This window comes from Oncorhynchus mykiss, chromosome 3, assembly GCF_013265735.2.
Source record: "Oncorhynchus mykiss isolate Arlee chromosome 3, USDA_OmykA_1.1, whole genome shotgun sequence".
NCBI classification, from domain to species: Eukaryota; Metazoa; Chordata; class Actinopteri; order Salmoniformes; family Salmonidae; genus Oncorhynchus; species Oncorhynchus mykiss.
The window spans coordinates 73,063,328-73,075,671 of NC_048567.1; the positions used below are offsets into that span (position 1 = coordinate 73,063,328).

Genomic DNA, 12,344 nt, shown 5'->3' on the forward strand with positions numbered 1-12,344 from the left:
ATGGATCCTTGTATTGGAATCTTGTAGATATTTACATTACATTCTAAAGGATTTTTCCACCCTTTGTAGACATTTTTTTGGGTTCCAGGTAGAACAGTTTTGGGTTCCAGGTAGAATCCTTTCCACCGAGGATTCTACATGGAACCAAAAAGGGTTTTCCTTTTTTCTAAGGGTGTAGTTAACTTGGCTACTTAACATATGGAGCACCCATCCTCCAAACCTCTTAGATAATTACCTATGAAGGTAATCCCACAGAATGATGCTGCCACCATCATGCTTCACTGTAGGGATGGTGCCAGGTTTCCTCCAGACGTGACGCTTGGCAATCAGGCCAAAGACTTCAATCTTGGATTCATCAGCCAAGAGAATCTTGTTTCTCATGGTGTGAGAGTCTTTAGGGGCCTTTTGGCAAACTCCCAGCGTCATGTTCCTTTTACTGAGGAGTGACTTCCGTCTGGCCACTCTACCATAAAGGCCTGATTGGTAGAGTGCTGCAGAAATGGTTGTCTTTCTAGAACGTTCTCCCATCTCCACAGAGGAACTCTGTAGCTCTGTCAGAGACAACATCGGGTTCTTGGTCACCTCCCTGACCAAGGCCCTTCTCCCCCAATTGCTCAGGTTGGCCAGCTCTAGGAAGAGTCTTGGAGATTCCAAACTTCTTACATTTAAGAATGATGGAGGCCACTGTGCTCTTGGGAACCTTCAATGCTACATAAATGTTTTGGTACCCTTCCCAAGATCTGTGCCTCAACACAATCCTGTCTCGGAGCTCTACGGACAATTCCCTCTACCTCACAGCTTGGTTTTTGCTCTGACATGCACTGTCAACTATGGGACCTTATATAAACAGCCTTTCCAAATCATGTCCAATCAATTGAATTTACCACAGGTGGACTCCAATCAAGTTGTAGAAACATCTCAAGGACGATCAATGGAAACAGGGAACACCTGAGCTCAATTTTGAGTCTCATAGCAAAGAGTCTGAATACTTATGTAATTAAGGTATTTCTGTTTTTTGTTTTTATACATTTGTTTTCGCTTTTTCATTATGGGGTATTGTTTATAGATGGATGAGGAAAATGTTGTATTTAATCCATTTTAGAATAAGGCTGTAACGTAACAAAATGGAAAATGTCAAGGGGTCTGAAAACGTTCCAAATGCGCTGTATATTAAATTAAATAAATGTTAATATCTTTGCGCTACTGTTCCTAACAATTTAATTTGCAAAGATGCTGTGAATTCTAAGGGGAAAGCCCCCCCCCCCCCCCCCCCCACCCCAAAAAAATCAGATCAAATAACTCAAGTGAGTGTTTTGTTGAAAAAATATGTACTGTATTGGTGGTCGTACTGCAAATTAACTAGCAGCCTTGCATATTGTGGTGGAATAAAACCGACAATAATATAGAACTGTTGTTTCCAATCAATGTAAATGTTCTAATTAATGTTACTGTATTGTACTGGAACAAATGACAACAAACTATAATTTAATGGATTAAATTAAGAAATCCTATAGGATTTTTCTTGACGAGGGCAAGTTTCTACACACTGTACTACCACTACTAAAAACAAGCTAAAAATGCAGGGTTCTGACTGCTACTTGTTTTTCTCAGGCGGTTGAGATTCAGCGCATGACGGTCACAGAATACATTACATTGTCATAGCAGATGCTTTTATCCAGCAAATTCCTTTGTATTAAATTATGCCTTAAAGGGATACTTCGGGAATTTGGCAATGAGGCACCTTTATCTACTTCTCCAGTATGAAGGAAATAAGTTTAGAGCTAGTTTCATGAGCCAATGCTAACTAGCACTAGCGCAATGACTGGAAGTCTATGGGTATCTGCTAGCATGCTAGGTATTGTTAGCATTGGTTCGCAAAACTACCTCCAACTTACTGGACATACTGGACACCAAGACATACAAATGGTATCCACAAGTTCATCCGACTCCAGGGAAGTAGATAAAGGGCCTCATTGTTAAAATCCCGAAGTATCCGTTAAAGAGACCAGTTGATCAGTTACCAGTACAGATCGTTATTCTGTCTGGAAAGTAACGGTAGTGAAGAGACCAGTTGATCAGTCACCAGTACAGATCGTTATTCTGTCTGGAAAGTAACGGTAGTGAAGAGACCAGTTGATCAGTCACCAGTACAGATCGTTATTCTGTCTGGAAAGTAACGGTAGTGAAGAGACCAGTTGATCAGTCACCAGTACAGATCGTTATTCTGTCTGGAAAGTAACGGTAGTAAAGAGAGATCTGAAGCACTCTTCAAATCTAATAGTCTCCTCAATCAATTCTTCAAAGCACTTTTTACAGTTTTATATCTTTATGATTGAAGCCTGAAATGTGGCAAAAGGTCGCAAAGTTCAAGGGGGCCGAATACTTTCGCAAGGCACGGTACATATGAGATGAGTAATGCAAAATATGTAAACATTATTAAAGTTGCCAGTGATTCCAAGTCTATGTATAATGTACTAGTGATGTCTATTTAACAGAATTGAACAGTCTGATGGTCTTGAGATAGATGCTGTTTTTCAGTCTCTCATCTTAGCTTTGATGCACCTGTACTGACCTCGCCTTCTGGATGATAGCGAGGTGAAAATGCAGTGGCTCGGGTGGTTGTTGTCCCTGATGATCTTTTTGGCCTTCCTGTGACATTGGGTCCTGTAGGTGTCTTGGAGGGCAGGTAGTTTGTGGTGGGCAGACCGCACCACCCTCTGGAGAGCCCGGCGGTTGTGGGAGGTGCAGTTGCCATACCAGGTGGTGACACAGCCCGACAGGATGCTCACAATTGTGCATCTGTAGAAGTTTGCACTGTTGCTCCTTCTTCACCACACTATATGTGTGAGTGGACCATTTCAGTTTCTGGGGCCCCAGTGGTGAGTATCAGCGAAGTGGAGGTGTTTTTTCCTATCTTCACCACCTGGGGGCGGCCCGTCAGGAAGTCCAGGACCCAGTTGCACCTGGTGGGGTTTAGACCCAGGGTCCTGAGCTTAATGATGAGCTTGGAGAGTACATGGTGTTGAAGGCTGAGCTGTAGTCAATGAACAGAATTCTTATATAGCTATTCCTCTTGTCCAGATGGGATAGGGCAGTGTGCAGTGCCGTGGCGATTGTATCGTCTGTGGATCTATTGGGCCGGTAAGCAAATTGAAGTGGGTCTAGGGTGTCAGGTAAGGTAGAGGTGATATCATCCTTAGTCTAGTCTCTCAAAGCAATTCATAATGACAGGAGTGAGTGCTACAGGGCAAAAGTTATTTAGTTCAGTTACCTTTGCATTCTTGGATACAGGAACAATGGTGGACATCTTGAAGCATGTGGGGACAGCAGACTGGGGTAGGGAGAGATTGAATATGTCCGTAAACACTCCAGCCAGCTGGTGTGCACATGCTCTGAGGACGTGGCTAGGGATGTTGTCTGTGAGGGTTAACACGCTTAAACGTCTTACTCACGTTGACTACGGAGAACGAGAGCCCACAGTCCTTCATAGTGGGCCGCGTTGGTGACACAGTGTTATTCTCAAAGTGGGCGAAGAAGGTGTTTAGCTTGTTCAGAAGCAAGACATCTGTGTCCGTGACGTGGCTGGTTTTCCCTTTATAGTCTGTGGTTGTCTGTAGACCCTTCCACATACGTTTCGTGTCTGAGCCGTTAAATTGCGACTCCACTTTGTCTCTATACTGATGTTTTGCCTGTTTGATTGTCTTATGGAGGGAATAACTACACTGCTTGTATTCGGCCATATTCCCAGTCACCTTGCCATGGTTAAATGCGATGGTTTGCACTTTCAGTTTTGCGCGAATGCTGCCATCTATACACAGTTTCTGAATAGTGTAGGTTTAAATAGTCACAGTGGGTACAACATCTCCTATACACTTCCTGATAAACTCAGTCACCGTATCAGTATATACTTCGATATTATTCTCGGAGGCTAACCGGAACATATCCCAGTCTGCATGATCAAAACAATCTTGAAGCGTGGATTCCGATTGGTCAGACCAGCGTTGAATAGTTCTTAGCACGGGTACTTCCTGTTTGAGTTTCTGCCTATAGGAAGGGAGGAGCAAAATTGAGACGTGAACAGATTTGCCGAAAGGAGGGCAGAGGAGGGCCTTGTAGGCATCCCGGAAGTTGGAGTAGCAGTGGTCGAGTGTTTTAGCAGAGTGAGTACTACAGTCAATATGTTGATAGAATTTCGACATTCTTTTCCTCTAATTTACTTTGTTAAAATCCCCAGCTACAGTAAATGCGGCCTCAGGATATGTGGTTTGCATAAAGTCCAGTGAAATTCTTTGAGGGCTGTCGTGGTATCGGCTTGAGGGGGGATATTTACGGCTGTAACTATAACCGAAGATAATTATCTTGGGAGGTTATACGGTTAGCATTTGATTGTGAGGTATTCTAGGTCGGGTTAACAAAAGGACTTAAGTTCCTGTATGTTAGCACTATCACACCACGAGTCGTTAATCATGAAACATACACCCCTGCCCTTCTTCTTCCCGGAGAGATATTTATTCCTGTCTGCGCAATGAACTGAGAACCCAGCTGGCTGGACTTATTCAGACAGTATATCCCGAGAGAGCAATGTTTCTGTGAAACAGAGTATATTACAATCCCTGATGTCTCTCTGGAAAGAAATCCTTGCCCTGAGCTCGTCAACTTTATTTTCCAGAGACTGGACATTAGCGAGTAATATACTCAGAAGCAGTGGGTGGTGTGCGCACCTCCTACGAACAAAGGATCCAATTCCGGAAAGTTGTATTCCTGGTCGTAATGCTGGTAGTGCTGGTGAGTTACTGTCACTCTGATATGCAATAGTTCGGCTCTATGTAATAACACCAAAAACAAATCTGGGCTAATAATGTAAGAAATAACACATAAAAAATTAAATAGTGCCAAGTTTCCTAAGAGATAGAAGCACGGCAGCCCTCTCTGTCGGCGCCAGTTAACACCTGTTAATTGAAATGCATTCCTGTTAATTGAAATGCATTCCAGGTGACTACCTCATGAAGATGGTTGAGAGAATGCCAAGAGTGTGCAAAGCTGTCATCAAGGCAAAAGGTGGCTATTTGAAATGAAATAAATAAAATATATTTTGATTTGTTTAACACTTTTTTGGTTACTACATGATCCCTTATGTGTTATTTCATAGTGTTGATGTCTTTATTATTATTATACAATGAAGAAAATAATAAAAATACAGAAAAACCCTGGAATGAGTAGTTGTGTCCAAACTTTTGACTGGTACTGTATATAAATATATATAAAATGTATTTTGTTATATATATATATATATATATATATATATATATATATATATATATATATATATATATATATATATATATATATTTATATATTTATATATTTATATATTTATATATATATAGACACAAGTTTTAAGTATCCCATCTAGCCATGAACGCAACACCCCCAAGCCTGCTTTGGCAGCGGTGACGTCACTAGGTCGAGTGAATTGAGGTGGAGGCAGCTACGTGAAAGGAATTGTTTTGAGAAATCAAAGAAAGTACGTGAATTAATTATTTTGCTTACGACTCGACTGGTTTGTGGAAACGGTTTATTTTCGTTCTTGTTCGAGTGTGTGTGCTTCGTCAGTCCCCGTTCTCGTTGGAGTGAACACAAAGGTAAGAAAATAATTAACTGAGCGTAAAGTTGGTGTGGTCGCCCCGGGTGATGTTTGTGGCGTGAACTATAGCCTATAGTCGCTGCATTTTATTTTCACAAATGTAGCATTGCGAACCATGACAAGTCAGTGGTTATAAACATTATACAGATAAGCCTATTTATCGTTTGGTACAAGGCCTAGAGGTGGACAATATATTCATGGACCATTTTGTCAGAACACTAAACTAAACGTCACTTTCTGATTCTTTCAGTCACTGTGTCGTCGTGTCCACACACTGGCGGTACACCAGTCGTTAGGCTATATGTGCGTTTTTACAGGATTGTTTAAATATGGTTAACGGGAATACATTTATTTTTTTTACATGAAATAATGCACTTATTATTAGAAGTAGGCTGCAATATGCTAGTAGAGTATATCGTGTAAATGTAACATTCGACTCATACAAATGAATATCTTCTGCTTCGACTGTTTGAAACCAAATATTGTCTGGTTTGCATTGTAGGCTGTTTTTCTTTTAAGAGTTCCTCTTACTTTCAGTTTTGTCTATTTGTGGTTTTCAGGTTTCATCAAGTGGAGAACTGCTAAATGCTATCCCGTAGCCAATAACCTTTTCCCACAATTGGTCTACAATCCAATCAAAACCTAGATTCCCGCACACATCTCATATCCGTTGGTATGAACATTTTGCTTCAACAGCTTCGCTTAGACAATTAAACCATCTTCATTGCAAACCTTTATCACACATTGAGGAAAATTATATTTTGTTGCCAGAAAAAAAGGAGCTTCACATTGTAGGCTACGATAGCCAACAAGGATTACATACAGTAGTAACCTGTAGTGCAGTCTGGAAGAATGGTTAATGAACTTCTTTCAAACACAGTCCAGACAAAAGAGCAATGACAGAAACAACTAAATAAATATAATGTATAATCCACCACTCTTTTGTCTACTAGGCTACTGTTTAGAAACCATCACTCAGCCCAAGGCTGACCTTTATGCAAATTAACTCACTCACACCACCACTCCACAGCACCCTTATGTTATTCCATCAGGCTTTCAGAGGTGTGAAGTGGTACCATCGAGAGGTATTGTACTTTACAGTCAGGAATTAATCAATTTTTTTTACCGGTGCTGCAAATGTCACATAAATGCCAGAACTAACACATTTAGCTCTGTGCTGTGGACAGTAATATGAAACCGTTCCACTGATTAACAGACTCATAAGGAAATTTAGCTTATCAGCTTTTTTTTGTCCTTATCAGATCAGTTTTATGTGATGCGGATGAATGTTCTGTATCTGGGACAGTGGGTCAGGTGTAGTTTTGGGCCGCACCTAGCAGATACACCCCTCTGAGAGGTAGGTCACCATGGCAACCCAGTTTTTACGTGACATGGTTGGCTGCCATTGCAATGATAGGTATGTAAAATGCAGGTTTTGGCATTCTCTGTAGGCTTGTTGTTAAAGGTCCAATGCAGCTGTTTTTACCTCAATATCAAATAATTTCTGGGTAACAATTATGTACCTTGCTGTCATTGATTTCAAATAAAATGCACTGGGAGAAAAGGGTCAATATCAGGTGATCGCTATATTTATCCGGATACGCATGTTCTTAATTTCATATGGAGCTTGGATATTCTCCGTAATGGGACAGTTTCTACATGCATCCAATCCGGACCTTAGAAATCTCCCTGCTACCTTATGAGTCCAGGGAAGCTATCTGGGATGAGCTCCCTTCAAGACAAACGCCTTACGTATTTGTAGAGTATTTTGATATCGCAATAGGGTATGTTTCAACATGCTGACATATCTAAGCCTTTATACTTAGGCATGAACAAATCCACTTTCAGAAATGTATAATATCATGTAGAATATTTTGATATCGCAATAGGGTATGTTTCAACATGCTGACATATCTAAGCCTTTATACTTAGGCATGAACAAATCCACTTTCAGAAATGTATAATATCATGTAGAATATTTTGATATCGCAATAGGGTATGTTTCAACATGCTGACATATCTAAGCCTTTATACTTAGGCATGAACAAATCCACTTTCAGAAATGTATAATATCATGTAGAATATTTTGATATCGCAATAGGGTATGTTTCAACATGCTGACATATCTAAGCCTTTATACTTAGGCATGAACAAATCCACTTTCAGAAATGTATAATATCATGTAGAATATCTGTAGTCATTATCTGATCATTTATGGATCCGTATATAAAATTAACTGATTTCAATAGTTAACCTTACATGATCTTCAAATGTCTGTTCAAATAGACTAAATCTGACTCGTGATCAGTGTCCAGCCTCCACATTATTGAACCTTTATTTAACCAGGAAAAGCCCACTGAGACCCAGAGTCTCTTTTTCAAGGGAGACCTGGCCAAGAAGGTAGCAACAATCAATACATTACATCATTAAAACATACAACACAACATGATCCAGCCTTAAAAAAAAAAAGCATTTACACTCCTCTGTAAGATTTCTATCAATATTTTAAATGAATTCATTAGCACTAACGTATCTAGATGAAGCTTGGATTGTAGACTATTCCATGCCTTTGATGCACAAGAAGAGAAGGTAGTTTTGCCTAATACTGTGAATGTCCTGGGGACTTTAAGTAGCAACCACCTAGCACACCGGGTATGGTAACTGCTGGTGGTGAAGGAGACCAGACTACAGAGGTAAAGAGAGAGTTTACCCAAAGGGCTTTGTAGATGAACACATACATTTGTATCTTTCTGCGCATATAAAGTGAGGTCCAACCTACCATTCGGTACAAGGTGCAATGCTGGGTGAGTGATTTGGCATTTGTAATAAAGCGCTAGGATGCATGATAAACAGAGTTCAGTCTCTGTAAGACAGAGGAGTCTGCATGCATATACAACAAGTCACCATAATCAATTACAGAGAGAAAAGTGTCATGAACAAGCTTCTTTCTAGTCCTAAGCGGAAAGCAAGCCTTATTACGAAAATACATTTTCAATTTAAGCTTTGTCACAAGATTATCCACATGAACTTTAAATGACAACTTGTCATCCAACCAAATACCTAGGTATTTGTAGGATAACATTTTTTCAATGGATAAGCCACCTTAATGTGACAATGCTAACCTTTGGCAGAGTTCTAGTTCTGGTAAAGGTCATGCATTTAGACCATAAAGGGAGGCCTGCAGTGACTGAATAGCAGTGTGGAGCTCTTCAACAGCCTGAACCAGAGAAGGAGCACATTAATATATAACTGTATCATCTGCATATAGACGCAGCTTTGCTGGTTGCATCCCATTTCCCAAATCATTAATAAAAAAATTGAGAACACAGGAGCTAAAATGGAACCCTGGGGCACACCTCTATTAATCTCTAGAAAGCTAGACTTGTGATTGTCTGTATATACACATTGTGTTCTGTCAGAAAGATGGTTTCTAAAACAATTTACTGCCCCTTCACTGAGACCAATGTTTCAGTCTCGCTAGCAACAATTCATGGTCAAATCCACCAACAGAGCAGCACAATGTTGCTTTTTATTAGGTGCATTAATGATGTAATTTGTCCCTGCCATAGCTGCAGTTGTGGTGCTGTGCCCCGATCTAAAGCCAGACTGAACCGCGCTTAGTATGTTCTTTTCAATTTAAGTTTTTTAATTGTGAGTTCACGAGGGATTAATAGATTTTGGCCAGGATAGAGCGTTTAGAGATAGGACGATAGTTAGTTATTAGCATCTGAGGGTTCTCCACCCTTTAGCAGTGGGAAGACATAAGCTGATTTCCAAATGCTGGGTATGGAATTGGTCAAGAGACTCAAGTTGAAAGTGTGAGCCACAGGTTCAGTAATAATACCAGCTGCTATCTTTAAGAGCTAGGGATCCAGGTTGTCTGGACCTGCAGACTTTTTAGTGTCTATTGCCTTTATTGACCTCAGTATAAGAAACAGAACTGGCTCAAGGTTCACATGGTTCACATGGGGGACGATATCATAGTTGACTGTAACAGAGCTGACATTAGAGTCCTGGGCCCCACCATTTTCAAAAACTGAACCAGCAGATATGAAGTGCTTGTTAAAACCCCTACAATATTGTCTTTATCCTTCACTTCATTAGAATCTATCATTAAATGGTCAGGAAGGTCAGAGGATACATTAGAACCCAACACTGATTTGATTGGCTTCCAGAACTTGGTAGGGTTGTTTAGGTTCTCTGTGACTGCATTTAGATAGTCATCTGATTTGGACTTCCTGATCAAACCTGTGCATTTGTTTCTTAGCACTCTGAAGGAGTTCCAGTTAACAGGAGCATTTGTATGTCTAGCTTGAGCCCAAGAGATGTCTTTCTAATTCATTCTGCTAAGTTATCTGACAACCAGGAATTGTCTGGGCTGTGCGGTGCAGACACTAGAGAAGAGAACCCATGATTGAGAGGAATGGGAAACAGTTGCTTTGTGAGCCTGATAATACATGATCTAAGTGACTTCTAGTTGGTATTCAGCAGTCACAAAAGTATGCCTTATTTACTTTGAGGAACTATTAAAATAGTGGTATTGTCAGATAGCAAAGGCAGCAGCTCTGTAGAGATGAGGTGATGACTCTGTAGAGATGAGGTGATGACTCTGTAGAGATGAGGTGATGACTCTGTAGAGATGAGGTGATGACTCTGTAGAGATGAGGTGATGACTTGGAATGAAATAGTCATCAGCAATGTGAATAACTGATGATTAATAAGTCATAAGCAGTAATGGGCAGTCAAATTAATTACTTAAATCATACAATATGATTTTCTGGATTTTTGTTTTAGATTCCGTCTCTCACAGTTGAAGTGTACCTATGATAAAAATTACAGACCTCTACATGCTTTGTAAGTAGGAAAACCTGCTAAATCGGCAGTGTATCAAATACTTGTTCTCCCCACTGTATATATCTAACAGTTCCTCTCTCTTCATATCTGTGTTTCAGATCTCTATATACGTTTCTCTGTCTTGATCTCAGTGTTTCAGATCTTTATATATGTTTCTCTTTCTCCATATCAGTGTTTCAGATCTGTATATATGTTTCCCTCTTTCTCCATATCAGTGTTTCAGATCTGTATATCTATAACAGTTTCTCTCTCCATATCAGTGTTTCAGATCTGTATATCTGTAACAGTTTCTCTCTCCATCTCAGTGTTTCAGATCTGTATATCTATAACAGTTTCTTGTTCTCTTTGGAACACTGACCTAAATAGACTTGAATGTCTCTCTAAAAAGGCTATAATTATAGTGTTCAAGACTTGGTGGAGCCTTGCAAGCCCATAGCCCATCCCTTGATATTTAGTGGTTTCTCATTCCACTCAAACATATTGTTTTATCATATGTTATACGTTTGACAATTTTCTGACTGGCCATCCTGTAGAAATAGAACATGTGTAATCATCCACATTTATAGCTAGGCTACACAATAAATAGTGACTTCCACTGTGACGTGTAAAACTGACCCAGAATCACCAAGACGTCATCATTAGTCATCTGTTGTGCTTGTTAGAGAAAAGAAGCCATGTTGTATAACCACCCATTCACAACACTACTGATTTGGTAGCACAGTAGCTGGTCCTAAACTCTCTGCTCTTTCTCCTACTGCAAAATGTTAATCTGCCCAATAGAGGACTAGATGGACACAGACGGTTGGAGATAATATTATGTAATGAGGGATGGTAGGTCCAAAGGTTAGCTCATTGTTATTCTCCCTCTATCACGTGGCAGCAGTTACAGGTTAAATCCATTTGAATTCAATCACTTTTTGACTGCACCCCTTTTCGATTTGAACACAACCTTCCATACGTATTTGCCTGTTGTAGAAGTGGTCAGAAAGTGACTTCTTGGACCTGAATACCAAAACATTCAATAGATAAAGGTGCTCAAAGGGAACCTATTTAGCATAACCCACCATGCCATGAGACTTTCATGTCTTCATCCCTGGAAATTATAAACAGTTGAGATTGATATAATTTAAAAGCGTACAAAACAGGGTTGTCAAACTTAAAAAAAATGTTAATGTAATTGTATTTTCTTTCTTTTTCTATTATCTTAAAGGTCAATGCATATGTTGTACCTTAGACCTGGGGGTGCCACAGGGTTAAATTCTCGGGCCGACTCTTTTCTCTGTATATATCAATGATGTTGCTCTTGCTGCGGGTGATTCCATGATCCACCTCTACGCAGACGACACCATTCTGTATACTTCCGGCCCGTCCTTGGACACTGTGCAATCTAACCTCCAAACAAGCTTCAATGCCATACAACACTCCTTCCGTGGCCTCCAACTGCTCTTAAACGCTAGTAAAACCAAATGCATGCTTTTCAACCGTTCGCTGCTTGCACCCGCACGCCCGACTAGCATCACCACCCTGGATGGTTCCGACCTAGAATATGTGGAGATCTATAAGTACCTAGGTGTCTGGCTAGACTGTAAACTCTTCTTTCAGACTCACATTAATCACCTCCAATCTAAAATCAAATCTAGAGTCGGCTTTTTATTCCGCAACAAAGCCTCCTTCACTCACGCCGCCAAACTTACCCTAGTAAAACTGACTATCCTACCGATCCTCGACTTCGGCGATGTCATCTACAAAATAGCTCCCAATACTCTACTCAGCAAACTGGATGCAGTTTATCACAGTGCCATCCGTTTTGTTACTAAAGCACCTTATACCACCCACCACTGCAACC

General features: G+C 40.3%; 1 protein-coding gene across 2 annotated transcripts in view; it reads left to right on the forward strand.

The window, feature by feature from the left end:
• Positions 1-5,417: 5,417 nt before the first annotated feature.
• Positions 5,418-12,344, forward strand: part of nck2a (NCK adaptor protein 2a) — a 52,439-nt gene continuing 45,512 nt past the window's right edge. Inside the window, exon 1 of one of the 2 annotated variants that reach the window (XM_036975113.1) lies at positions 5,418-5,524. The gene's annotated coding sequence lies outside the window, so the exon portion shown is untranslated. Of the gene's footprint in view, positions 5,643-12,344 lie in introns of both variants that reach the window. The other variant, XM_021597935.2, reaches the window with a different exon arrangement.